A 12,222-nucleotide genomic window follows, 5' to 3' on the forward strand; every position below is an offset into this window, starting at 1 on the left:
TTAATGTTAACCAGGAAATAGATAACTTTAACCTGGCAATTCAACATACTTACCCACTTTAATTGGTTCAATAAAAACTGCTATCTAAAATTAAATGGTTAATAATTACACCCTCTTCAAAGGACATTATGCAATGTCAGAATGCACTCCCTGAAAGGCTTCGCTTAACACAAGACTGTCTTTTTAAGGAGAAGCAGGTGAAAGCTTGGCTCTTCACACAGGTTTTTAACTGAAGAAGTAATTTCCTAGTTACCCACACAAGCAGTAATATTTGCTACAGATACTGTAGCAGGACTTATTTATCCACTCGTTCCCTAGCTGATAATATTCAAGTACCTTTCTGACTTCATGTGCAACTTTCTTTAAATTAGTCCCCTTATTTTCTAACTCCTATTATCTCTGTCTTATTTATCTATCCATATGCGTATACCCTATGGGGCTCAAAATCAAAACAAAAATTCGTCTACAAAACTGCCCAAGTGCCGATAATCGAAACAGGTTTTTAGACGAATCCAGAGACTTTTTAGGCCTCTGGATCCTGCTGTGTGCCCAGAGCTGAAAGGGGCGTTTTTAAAGGAGTGGTGAGGGTAGGAGGTGAATGGAATATGGGCTGACCTAAACATAGATAATCTAAAGTTTTACGAGACTGCCTGGATGGAACTTAACGTTGTGACTTAGGCAATGTAAAACCAGGTCTAAGGGCTGGATTCTATATAGGACACCAGGGTGTGTGTGTGTGTGTGTGTGTGTGTGTGTGTCATAGTCCAATCCCTTGTCCTAGGACTAGTAATATCCTCTACCTACCATGCCCCACAATCTTGATAAATCAACTACAGACCATTCAAAATACAGCCCTCAGACTGATCTATTCACTTGGAAAATTTGACCATATCACCAATGCCTACCTAGATTCACACTGGCTACCGATAAGAGCTCGAATTCAATTCAAATTTTACTGTCTATTATTCAAAGCAATAAACGGAATTGCGCCCACCTACCTAAACAACCGCTTAAATCGAAACTGCACATCCAGACTAAGAAGAACCCAGATCCCATTCTCCTACCCACCACTCAAGGGAACTCAGCGCAAGAAGATGTACGACGGCCTCCTAGCCTAGCGACGCAGGCAGCGAAGCTGGCCTCCTCCATCTCCAACCTGTTGACAACTACAAGTGACTTTAAATCATTTTCAAAAGAAATCAAAACTCTGCTATTCAAAAAATCTTTCCAGTCTTCTTATCCCCCCTCCACCGCCTCCTCCCCCCTCCATGCAAATTTCCAGCTGACCTCCTACCCCTCTTATAATTTTCCCTCAATGACTCTATCATGTAACCAGCCTCTAAACTGCAACTTCCCTACATGTAATCCTCAAATCTCCACCCTTCCTTCAATTTCTCCTCAAAGCCTCTACTATGTATCCAACCCCTAAATTGTAACTTCCTGGAAATGTCCAGCCATCTTCAATTGTAATCCGCTTAGAACTGAACTGCAAGGTACAGGCGGAATAGAAGTCACTAATGTAATGTAATGTAATGTGTGTGTATGAGTGTGTGTGTGTTGGGGGGGAGGGGGGAGGATGACAGCATGGGAAATTATGAACATTTGTGTAGCTATTTCACAACCTAGACGTTCATGTGCTATGAAAAGGATGTCTTTGTGCTAGTTTTTTGGCCATCCATAGTTTGGACTTTTTTCCTAAAATGGATGCTCCAACTGCACATGGCTAGCCATGTATTTTAGAACAGCAGCAGACCATGTCCTACAGTACTAGTGGACATCTGATTTCTGATTTAAACATTCTTTCTAAAATGTCACTCCATGATGCTTCTAATCAGGAAAGATAAAGAGTTAGTTTCTTGAGAGGTTTGTTTTATCAAAACCTTCTCAGTGCTTCTATAGAAACATTGTAGTGATAAGTCTGCCAACTGCCAATGTAAATCTTATTGTTGGAAAGGATCACCAGGATGTAATATCTTGGGGAATTTCCCGCCAGTAGCAGTGCTTTTCTGAGACAAAGGAGCTGTTTTTGAAGTGCTGCTCGAATAAATAGCTATTTTGTTTGCTGTTGAAGTAATTTTGGAATAAAGAAGCCTTTGAGTATTTTGATTTACATGTGAAATTTTGAAGTGACACACAGAGAAAGGGAATTCCAAGTACACAACAAACCAAATATCACCCAATAAAGAGTGTAGGCGCCGTCAGAGCTGGGACATATGTTTCTTTATTTCAGATGAAAAGACCCGACACTGTCAGTATTTTGGCTCTTAGCTTGCTTGCCTCAAGGATCTTTGGAGTAATCATACAATTTCCTTGTCCTGTGAATTGCTGCTAACAGTTCAACCATAAATTGGGACAAGGAAATTGTATGATTACTCCATAGACCCCTGAGGAAAGCTAAGAGCCAAAACACTGACAGTGTTGAGTCTTTTCATCTGAAATAAAGAAACATACGCCCCAGCTCTGAAGGCATCTATACTCTTTATTGGGTGAAACTTTGAAGTGAAACATCTTCACCAATTAGTTTTTGGAGATCCCCACCCAATGGAAAGAACTTTAGTAGAGCTTGTTTCAAGACACCTCAAAATCCTCAGAGTGGAAATCTCATACCCATACTTTTCAGATTTCAGATTTATACTCATCACCTTCCAATCTGAAATTGCATTTACCAAGCAAGCCTACTTTGTCCATAAGAATATACAAAAGGCCATACTGGGATAGACCAATGGTTCATTTTGCCTAGTATTCTGTTTCTAACAGTGGCCAATTTAGGCCAATCCAGCAGCATTCCATGCTACCAATGCCAGGGCATGCAGTGGCTTCCTCCATGTCTTTCTTAATTGCAGACTACAGACTTTTTCTTCAGGAATTTGTCTAACCTTATTTAAACCCAGATATGCTAACCACTGTTACCACATCCTCTGGCAACGAGTTTCAGAGCTTAACTAATCATTGAGTGAAAAAATATTTCCTCCCTTTTGTTTTAAAGTCTTTGTAATTTGAGGAAGTGACGTCACTAATGAGGCATGTCGCAAGAGGCTGAAGCTCAAGGCCCAGTCCGGGAAGAGGCAGGATCTTTGGGCACTGGCACCTCCTGTGGGTTGGTGCTGCGTGCCGGTGCCACATTGGGGGTCAGCCTTCAGTTTGGGCGGGCGGGGGATGCCGGTTCGTACCGGGGGAGGGGGGGGCGAGCATTTGTGAGGGGGGGGCGATGCCAGTTTGCGGGAGGGAGGAGGTGATGCCGGTTCGCGGGCGGGGGGACTCACAAATCGAGTCAATGCTCAGTTTGCAAGTCACGATTTGTAAACCGTGGTTTCACTGTATTTATATATTTAAAGAAATTTTAATTTATAAATAATATATGGTGATAAATTATTTTGCATCAATAATTAGATCACCTAATTGAAGTAGAGTTTTTCATATATATATTTTTGATGATCTTAAGATGGCCAAACAAGCTGAAAAGGATAAAGGGGATGGGACTTGATATACCACTTTTCTATGTGCCACCACCATTCCAGGATCTAGAACAGGGGTGTCCAACCTTTGGCCCAAGAGCCGCATGCGTCCCCGTGAAGTATTTTGTGGGGCCCTGGTTGAGGGCGGTTGAGGGTGTTTTCCTCTGCTGCCCCCGGGTGTTTACCGTCTTGCCGGCTCCCTCCTCTGTCTTGCTGCAGCGTTTGCGCATTTGTGCGGCCCCAGAAACATTTTTTTCGGCCAATGTGGCCCAGGGAAGCCAAAAGGTTGGACACCCCTGATCTAGAACCTCTACCACTGGTCCTCTCACCCTAGGGGCTGAATGGGCTGGAAACTCTCTCCATCTGGCCTCTCTGCTGCATCTCACTCTGCTCTTGCTGCCATCGACCTATGGGCCAAAACAAACAAGAACCCAAGTGCAATTCCATGACTGGCAGATCCTCTGTTCCCAGGAATTATGTGCAAAGCTTGCTCTCAATCCTGCCCAGGTACATTTTACCTGCAGCACAGGTGAGTCCATGTCTTTTCACATGTAGGCCCCATTTGGGCTGCTGGCCTCTCAGGTCCCTACGGCCTCTCACCCTTGCCTTCCTCCATGCTAGCCTGACTCATCCAGAATTCTAAAAACTAACAAGTCACCAGCATACATATCTCAGAGATGAATTGTATTTGAGACCATTGTATGGGTCACTCCCACCATTAAAAAAAAAAAAAAAAACTCCACTTTTGAAATTGAAAGCAATAACTTTTACATCAAAAAGTTATTCTGCATAATGTGTACCTTGACTTCACCCCTGGCTCTAGGCCAATCAGACACTGACTCCCAACCTAATGTGCAGATCTTAGCAGACTTCTTCCAAAACAAGATTTAAAAAAAATACAATCAGAAGTCAATATAACTTCTGTGCTTCCAGACAGATTTCCTGGGGCATCAGGCAGCCAAGTGGTATAAATTAATATCTGAATTTTTGAATAGAAAACCAAAAACTAGTCTAAAAGACATTTGGAGCATTGAGACAAAGCAACAAATTTCTGCTACTCAATGGCCATGGATTTGGACTTGGAGGATGAGATGTACGGTGTCAGCATCTATGAGACAAACATGGGTTTTTTTGTTGCATAGAAGTTTTTGGACCCCTATTAGATTACAAAAATTAGATAGTTCTAAGTCAAATAGATGCTGGCACTGTCATCTCGATATAGGGACACTGGATCATCAGCTCTTCTTTTGTCCCTTGATACTTAAGAACATAAGAATTGACGCTGCTGGGTCAGACCAGTGAATTATCGTGCCCAGCAGTCTGCTCACACAGCGGCCCTCTGGTCAAAGACAAGTGCCCTAACTGAAATTAGCCTTACCTGCGTAGGTTCTGATTCAGCAGGAACTTGTCTAACTTTGTCTTGAATCCCTGGAGGGTGTTTTCCCCTATGACACAATCCGGAAGAGCGTTCCAGTTTTCTACCACTCTCTGAGTGAAGAAGAACTTCCTTATGTTCGTACGGAATCTATTCCCTTTCAACTTTAGAGAGTGCCCTCTCGTTTTCCCTACCTTGGAGAGGGTAAACAACCTGTCCTTATCTACTAAGTCTATTCCCTTCAGTATCTTGAATGTTTTGATCATGTCCCCTCTCAATCTCCTCTGTTCGAGGGAGAAGAGGCCCAGTTTCTCTAATCTTTCGCTGTATGGCAACTCCTGCAGCCCCTTAACCATCTTAGTCGCTCTTCTCTGGAGCCTTTCGAGTAGTACCGTGTCCTTCTTCATATACGGCGACCAGTGCTGGACGCAGTACTCCAGGTGAGGGCGCACCATAGCCCAGGACAGCAGCATGATAACCTTCTCTGATCTGTTCGTGATCCTATTTGGGGGTCAAATCAATAAAATATTGGAAATTCCATTGGCAATGACATATGATACAGAGCTGTTTGGTACATTTTTGATGGCCAAGATTCCCATAACTTCATATAATAATAGATAACTTTTCATCATGACGGGAGTTGCCATGCAGCTTATTTTGAAAAATTGGGAAAGGTTAAACTATAGTTTTTGAACATATGAGTGCAATACAATTGGGACATTATAAGAAATTTAAGGAGGTTTGGGACCCATTGACAGAATTTTGTAAAGATTGGTTGTTAGTTTTGCCCATTGATTGTACATATCCAGGAAGGGTGGGGGAGGAGAAATATATACTTAATTTATTTTTAAATTGTAATTTGTTTATCTTGGTCATTTGTATTACTCTTGATTGTCTTTATACTGTATGAATGGGTGGTGGGGGGAAAAAGATATGAACTCAGTGGCGTACCTAGGGGGGGGGGGGGCGGGCCGCCCCGGGTACCAGCCCTAAGGGGGTGTTCCCGGCCTTGCCGTTCAGTCCCCCGCCACCCCCGAAGGACCGCTCGCCCCACTGACCTTCCTGCACCATCTGTGAAGCAGCCCGCAGCAGGATCGCGAAGTCAGCGTCAGCATCCCTGCGCTGCTTCCTGCGCCGCGATCCCGCCCCACCCAGAAGGCCTGATGCCCCGACCCACCCCGAAGGACCGCTCGCCCCCCTGGCCTCCCCGCACCACCTATGAACAGCCGCAGCAGGATCGCGAAGTCAGCGTCAGCATCCCTGCGCCGCGATCCCGCCCCTCCTCTGACGTCAGAGGAGGGGCGGGACCGTGGCGCAGAGATCGCTGACGCTGACTTCGCGATCCTGCTGCGGCTGTTCATAGGTGGTGCGGGGAGGCCAGGGGGGCGAGCGGTCCTTTGGGGTGGGTCGGGGCATCAGGCCTTCAGGGTGGGGCGGGCGGGCAGGCAAGCAGGCTTTCAAGGGGGAGGGGGGTGACAGGCAGGCAGGCAGGCCTTCAAGGGGGGACAGGCCTTCGGGGGGGGGTGCAGGCCTTCAAGGGGGGCAGGCAGGCCTTCAGGGGGGTGCAGGCCTTCGGGGGGGGGTGCAGGCCTTTGGGGGGGTGCAGACCTTCAAGGGGGGGCAGGCCTTCAAGGGGGGAAAGGCAGGCAGGCCTTCAAGGGGGGGACAGCCCTTCAAGGGGGGGACAGGCCTACAAGGGGGGGACAGGCCTTCAAGAGGGGGGGACAGGCCTTCAAGGGGGGGGGGACAGGCCTTCAAGGGGGGTGCAGGCCTTCAAGGGGGGAGACAGGCCTTCAAGGGGGGGAAAGGCAGGCAGGCCTTCAAGGGGGGGACAGGCCTACAAGGGGGGGGACAGGCCTACAAGGGGAGGGACAGGCCTACAAGGGGAGGGACAGGCCTACAAGGGGAGGGACAGGCCTACAAGGGGGGGGGGACAGGCCTTCAAGGGGGGGTGCAGGCCTTCAAGGGGGAGACAGGCCTTCAAGGGGGGGAAAGGCAGGCAGGCAGGCCTTAAAGGGGGGACAGGCCTACAAGTGGGGGACAGGCCTACAAGGGGGTGGGACAGGCCTTCAAGGGGGGGGACAGGCCTTCGGGGGGGGGGTGCAGACCTTCAAGGGAGTGCAGGCCTTCGGGGGGGGTGCAGTCCTTCAAGGGGGTGCAGGCCTTCAAGGGGGGGAAAGGCAGGCAGGCAGGCCTTCAAGGGGGGGACAGGCCTACAAGGGGGGGAGAAGCTACAAGGGGGTGGTACAAGCCTTCAAGTGGGGGACAGGCCTTCGGGGGGGGGGTGCAGACCTTCAAGGGAGTGCAGGCCTTCGAGGGGGGTGGTGCAGGCCTTCAAGGGGGTGCAGGTCTTCAAGGGGGGACAGGCCTTCAAGGGGGGAAAGGCAGGCAGGCAGGCCTTCAAGGGGGGACAGGCCTACAAGGGGGGGGGGGAGAAGCTACAAGGGGGTGGGACAGGCCTTCAAGTGGGGGACAGGCCTTCGGGGGGTGCAGACCTTCAAGGGGGGGACAGGCCTACAAGGGGAAGGGACAGGCCTTCAAGGTGGGACAGGCAGACCTTTAAGGGGGGACAGGCCTTTGGGGGAGGACCATGATTTAGAAGTACACAGAGGGAAGGGGGTGTTCAAAGAGACATGCATATGCCAAACTTTGGGGGGGGAAGAAATAATGGGTCTGAAAATAGAGGAGAGGGAGAGAGATGATGGACCATGGGATTTAGGGAGGGAAGGAACAGAAAGGGAGAGAAATTGGACACAAGGGATGGTGTGGAGGAGGGACAGAGATACTGGATAGGAGGGTAATTAGGAAAAGAAACGGAGAGATGGTGGACTCTGGGATGGTGGGGAAGGAGGGAGAGATGCCGGATGAAAGGGTATTTAAGAAAAGGTGGATCTGTGGAGGGAGATGAAAAAAAGGAAAGATACCAGACTTCCTGGGAAGGGAAGGGAAATGGAAAGGGAGGACAGAGTTGGCAGATGGATGGTTAGCATGCAGAAAGAAGGAAACCCTGGCAAGCAAGTTATCAGAAGAAAACCAGAGCCTTGGACCAACAAAATTTGAAATATAACCAGACAACAAAAGGTAGAAAAATTAATTTTATTTTCTGTTTTGTGATTATAACATGTCAGATTTGAAATGTGTATCCTGCCAGAGCTGGTGTTGGACTGCAAACGTGAGCTAGGATTTAACAGAAAGAGGAAAAGTCCTTTTTGTTTCTTTATTTTATTTACACCACAGCGCCAGTGTGGTTAGGAGAAGCCAAAGGGGGTGAAAAAGCTATAAAACCCACCAGGAGTTTTGAAAAAAATCACCCAACTGGGCAGGAAAATCGAATTGAAAAACCAATTCAATAGGGCTGAATCGAATCAAAATTTTTTTTTCCTGTATCTGGCAGCATTAGTTTGCGCTACTGTCTTAGACTTTAGGACCTGGGATTGGGGAGAGATGGCATCCTCAGTACTTTATAATGCAAGTGAAACGAGGATTTGGTCAGACTTTTGAAGGGTCTGCAGAAAAAAAATATTGTATAGGCCGGGGACATGAGACAGCAGGAAATGGGAACTTTTCTTCCTTCTATTTTTGTGAATGGAAAGGCTGAGGATGTCAGAGAGGTCAGTTAAAATATGTGCTTTATAAGAAAATATAATAATGTGTTTTATAAAGTTTATAGCATAGCTGGCCTACCCAGTGAGGTGTTCCTAGTGGTGATGGTGGCAGCGTGTCAATGTGTTGAGAGGAAGAGGTGGTCTGGGAAATTCTGCTGAGCAAACTACGGGCCCATTTCCACCCCCCAGTTAGTCCACTCCACTCAACTGATTCACACACTGAGTGGGTCTTTGGGTGTTGTTTTGGGATCTCTTCCAGTGGTTTATCTCCTTCTGGTCCAAGGAAGGAAACTTTGTTATCCTTAGCATTGACCTACAGAATATGTTTGTAACAGCGCTGCTTGTGTGGCATTAGGCTATGTAGTGATCGAAAGAAAAAAACAGACCTTTGCACATTTTTGCACTATATGGTGGGCAGTGTTCCCTCTAAGCGGGCGGGTGTTGTGAGCAAACTTTTTTCACCGTGAGCCAAAAATATCGGGTGCCAGCAAGTTATGAGCCAACTCGCCCGATTCTCCTCTCGCCGCCCTGCCATCTGCCGTACGCCTCTTCCGATCGTGCGCTGTGACGAGAAACGTGTGCGCTGCGATGTAATATTTTGTGCGCGAGCGCAGGCCAACGCAGCTTAGCGGGAACACTGAGGTGGGTGTATGAGGAGATTCACATTTCCTGCACAGCTAAGTCCATGTGAAGTTACCTTGTGCTGTATTTGACATCTAGCAAGGTCTCTGTTTGAAAGGAAAGATCTAAACTTAAAAATGAAGTGGCCAGAAGTTATGGTAAAAGCAGATAGTGTAGCTGGTTTTAAGAAAGATTTGGACAAATTCCTGGAGGAAAAGTCCATAATCTGTTATTAAGACATGGGGGAAGTGTCTGCTTGCCCTGGATCGGTAGCATGGAATGTTGCTACTCTTTGGGTTTTGACCAGGTATTAATATCCTGGATTGGCTACCATGAGAATGGGCTACTGAGCATGATGGACCATTGGTCTGACCCAGTTAGGCTATTCTTATGTTATGTTCTCATCTGTAGGGGCCTTTGTTTTCACTTCTTATTTTAATGTATTTTTTTTCTGGGAACTTATCAGTGTTTTTTAGAATGGGAACAAAAATGGAAGAGAATTAATGTGTGTGGGATGAGGGGGTAACTAATTTCTTCAGCTAAATAATTCAATCCACTTCAAACAGACATAGGAGAACTTGTGTACCATTCACACACCCTCCAACCAAAAACGTCAAAAGAAAAAAACTGTTCGACAACCTCCTAGCCATTCGAGCTGCAACACTCGACCCCCAACTCTACAACCAATTGATATCAACCACAGACTGCAAAACCTTCAAAAAGAAATAAAAACCCTTCTATTCAAAAAACACATAAAACCGAACTAACACAATCAGAACTGTCCCAAGCATCACCTGCAACTACTCCATATGTACTTCTAATGTCATGACAATTTAGACATAATTTATGTTATGTTATGTTTGGAATAATGGTTACATATATGAGGTTCAATAAAAGAAAATTTTCACTGCCTGTTTCTATTCTGACCATTTATTCCATTTCATGGTTATTGCAAAAAAAAAAATTTTTTTTACATGGGGGGGGGTGTCAAAAAATGATGGGCCCCGGGTGCCACATACCCTAGGTACGCCACTGTATGAACTTATATTAATTTATGGAATTAGGTGCTGCTTACTTTGTAAACTGTTTGATAAACTGATGTTGCACTTGATGTTGGTTATTAAAATGAATAAAGATTTAAAAAAAAGTCAATATAACTACTGTCACTGCCCATATATCTATCCAACCAAATCATATACCTCCAGAATCAAACCCAGAAAACTGAATCTGCAGCACCTGCCTGCCTTTATCTCAACCAACCACTACAACTCTCCTAAAAAAAAAATCTATCCACTTGCAACAGCATACTTGACCAATGCCCCAATCACATATTTGCTGAAGCCCCTGACCACATCATAGAATAGCTAGCAAAACTCTTAAACAATCTTTATTATCATGGCCAACTATCATCCCAAATAGAGCAAATTGCCCTCACGCTGATCCCCAAATCCCAAAATGTTGACCTTTCAAGCCCCTCAAATTACAGACCTTAACTGTAATCCCGATACTAACCAAACTTCTCAAAACACATGTCAGCAAACAACTCTCCTCCTATGTTGTGAAACACTCTTACCTTCATCCCACTCAATTTGGATTCCACTCAAATCATTGCACAGAGGTCCTTTTATTGACCTTAACCACCAAAATCAAGCAATACTTGAGCATTGGCAACCAGGTGAACCTCCTTCAATTTGATATATCTGCCGCCTTCAACATGGTTGACCATCAACTATTACTAGCCAAACTCAACAAAATAGGCATCATAGGAACCATCCTGAACTGGTTCAAAGACTTCCTGCAAAACAGACAATATTTTGTCTACAAAGATGAAGCATTTTTTAAAAAACTGGCAAGCATTCTGTGGCATAACACAAGGATCACAGTTATCTCTGATCCTCTATAATCTTTTCACGAGCTTACTAGGCTGAATCAAATTCAACAACAATGAATGCATATTCTCATATGCAGATGACATTCTTCTACTCATCCCAATTAATCGTGACACTAACAGCACAACACTGATAATATCATATGGAATAGACAAAATACAGACCTGGCTGCACCCAATAAACTCAAACTAAATGTGGACAAAACCAAAGTTCTATGGTTTCATAACACTGTACACACAATTCCTTCCACTGTCACTCTAACCTCAGGGTCCACATTGAATATCAACAAGACGTCCAAGGTCCTTGGAGCTATACTCAACTCCATCCTATCATATGAATCTCAAAACCTTCTATAATATGAAAAGACTAAGACTAATCCAACCCTTTTTTACGAGTGCCACTTTGCTGTACTAACGCAAATGCTTATACTGTCACAGTTGGATTACTGGAACTCCCTCTATGCAGGTCTAAATTCCACACTCCTGAACAAACTACATATGATACAAAACACGGCAATCAGACTAATATTCATACTCAAAAAATATGACTCCATCTCGCCTTACTATAAGAACTTACACTACCCGTCAAAACTTGTATAACTTTCAAACTATCATGTATGTTTCAAATACTATATGCAAAAACAGCAGAGTCGCTCATAAACGTATTTGTCAATTCCTGGCCAACATCAACCAGAGAACTGAAATCATTTCAACTACTCATCCCATCTCCCATAGGAGTTAAATACTCACGTTTCACTTATCTTGGCACAAAGACCTAGAACAACCTTTTGACTGACATTAGGATGGAAGCATTCTACAACAGACTCCTTTAAAAAAAAAAAAAAAAAAAAAAGCTCTCTTCTTTGAGAGCATACACAGTATAGACACTATAGACAACTAATTCAATATACATTTCACTAAATGCCATACTTAATTCAAGTGTTATGCCAGTACAACCATGAAACTTCAAACCTCCCTTCTCCTTTACTCCATTCATAATTCGGTTTTCTTTGAACTGTTATAATATAATGTAGCTTATATATTCTATAATTCCTTATATTGTAAATGGCCTTGAACCTAATTAGGTATAGTGCGATTCAGAAATACTGGATTAGATTAAATTAGATGTCTCTCCTCTCAATCATAGCACATATCTTCATGAATTACTACTACTACTACTACTATTCATTATTTCTATAGCGCTACCAGATGTACGCAGCACTGTACAGAGTCACAAAGAAAACAGTCCCCGCTTGAAATCCAGTTGTTTTCAATATA

This window comes from Geotrypetes seraphini, chromosome 1 (assembly GCF_902459505.1).
Source record: "Geotrypetes seraphini chromosome 1, aGeoSer1.1, whole genome shotgun sequence".
Lineage (NCBI taxonomy): Eukaryota > Metazoa > Chordata > Amphibia > Gymnophiona > Dermophiidae > Geotrypetes > Geotrypetes seraphini.